We start from the raw sequence: 2,763 nt of genomic DNA, 5'->3' as shown, positions 1-2,763 counted from the left end.
ATAAGTACATGAAAACATGTTCAATGTTAGTCATTAGGGAAATGCAGATTAAAACCACAGTGAGATACCACCACGCATATTAGCATACATAAAATAAAAGGAATGTCCGCATACCAACATTATGATACGGAATAAATGTTGGAAAGGATATTGTTTGTAGGCATGTCAAGGTATATGTTAATATAAAAATATACTTGGAAGGAATAATGTCAGTGTATTAGAAGTATTTCACATAATTATACAAGATTATATATGCAATTGACTGATTTTATTATAGCCACTTAAACATTCTGTTGGTATAGTGAAGAACAGTTGTCACAAATCAAGAATAACTGAAACAGTAATAACTGATTGCTGTAATGACTTCATTCTGATCTTGTCAATTATCCTAAAACCTAACAAAAGTTGGAAATAGAGAATATTGCTTTCTCTCTGTTTAGAAATTTTCACAGAATATATATGGTTGGAAGACTAAAGCAAAAAGAAGAAAAATTATATTGATGTCGTTCACGATGTAACAGAGGAATTTAAGAAGCATATATTTCAAGGACTATTAACATTATTTCCTACAAAACAAAAACAAAATAATACATTTTAGGACTGCAAGCAGTTCTTTCAAGATTCATGCTTAAAGATTTCAGAGATGCTTAAATACAAACTTTAAAAATAAAGCAAAACACTGATATTATGAAATCTTCCTTTTTATACTTGACTGAAGGAAACCTCAAAAGTAATGTTTTCATTTGGATATAGAGGAAGACATAGTTAGAACTTGTCTTCTTGAGACATAGGTTAAACTTGCTTAGCTAAAGTTTTCTTCAATTCTCTTCCAAGGACAGCCTTTACAAACATTTGTATAAGTTATGTAAAAATTGAGAAATGTAGCTTTCTACTCATTTTTTAAAATTTCCATTTTAAAGAAGGCTGAGTAAAAGAAGACATTCCACATTTTCTAAAGAAAATGCATATGTCCAGGTGATTCTAAGTTGTTCTTATTTTTTGTGGTTAATAATTATTTTTAAGTATCACATTCTGATTCTACCTATGTCATCATACCATTCTTCAATGCAAGGATCAAGTAATTTTTAAATATTTTCCTTTTAGTTAATCTGTGTAAACTGTGGAAGGATAATCAAACTTGGAAATAGATACGTTCTTCTAAATTCCTGAAAAGTAATCTTCTAGTTTAAAAAATACTAATGAATATATTACTGGTTTAAAAATATTTCCATTTTAAAGAGAAAAAACTAAGATGTATTAATATGCTAGTTCTTATGACTTTTTAAATTTAAATTCAAAATTAACATGTAGAAAAGTACCTGGCTCTCATAGGTACTCAACATTTTTTTTGTAATTGGGAGGTTGAGGACATCTGCAAATCTTGGTTTCTGTTTATATATTAAAATTATGCAAGATTCAGAAAAGGAGCTGATGAAATCTGCATGTTTTCAAACTTGGAAATTTGTATCATATTTTCTATACACTTATAGTTTGGTAAATCTTTGCTCTTAACAACTGATGATACTACAGTTTAAAAAAAAACACTTAAGTGAATTCCCTATAAAATCTGTCCTTTTCTAATATTCAGTCAACTCTGGAAAACTTAGGTTTTTCTTTATAGGAAGTGAAGTATATCTAAATTTGAAATTTATTGGTATCAAAAATGTAAAGCATTCAACCTTATTTTTGAATACTCTTTATGTGTGTTATTACATCCTCTTTTTTTTGTTTGCTTGTTTACATCCTCGTTTTTAACAATACTGTAGCATACTTTTACGAAATTTATAAGTGCTTATATTTTCTTTTTAAAGAAAAGGCTTCAAGGTTAATAAAACCTACTTCTCTGTTTAAATTTCAATTAATTTTTTTTCTTAATTCTGTCTGTTGGTGAGTTATGTTCATTTTTTACCTTCTCGAGGTCTCTGGTTCACTTATTATTTACATTGTTTGTAGTTTTCTTATCTATAAATGCATTTAAAGTAGTAACTTTGAGTATAGATATGGTCACATCCCACGGGTTTTGTTTTATACTGCTCATTCACTTCATCTTGCTCTCATTGTTTCACTGAAGGAGAAAATATTAGGTAGTATGTAACATAAATATTTTGTTAATGTCTAACTTATTACATTTTTACCTGAGCTATAGCCCTATATGATTGGTTACAAACTTCTCCACACCTTCCTCAACTTGATAGTTAAATGTTTAACTGTTGTTTTTAAATGTGTGGTGTTTTATTCACTGTGTATTTTCTGATGCACAGTAAATGATGAATGGGGATTTTTTTTAACTTATATTCTTCAAATATGAATTTTCTTTAGCCATAAGAGACTTATGGCTAAAGAACTTCCCACATACCTGACATTCACAGGATTACTTTCTCTTTTGCTTTCTTTATGTGTTAGAATTAGCTTAAACTAAAGGGTTTCCAAAATTTCTCTACTTTAATGGTTGCTAGCCAGCATGAATCTTCCAATTACTAATGATTGATAGGTAGTGTTGGGAAGCTTTGCTACATTATCATATTAATATGGTCTTTAATGTTGAATGTGATGGTGATGAATCTGCTGATGAATGTAACATGAGTTGAACCAAAAAACGTTTCCACATTTCACAAGGTTGTACATAATTACCTGATGTTCCTTGAGGGATGAGACCAGTGAAGTCTTTGCTTCACTTTTTTATGGGGATTTTCCATAGCATGAATTCCTTAAAGTTGAGGAAGAGGAGAGTGCCCGAAGGCCTTCCCACATTTCTTACATACA

This window comes from Leucopleurus acutus (assembly GCF_964270905.1).
Source record: "Leucopleurus acutus genome assembly, chromosome: 20".
NCBI classification, from domain to species: domain Eukaryota; kingdom Metazoa; phylum Chordata; class Mammalia; order Artiodactyla; family Delphinidae; genus Leucopleurus; species Leucopleurus acutus.
This window is presented reverse-complemented; position numbering follows the sequence as displayed.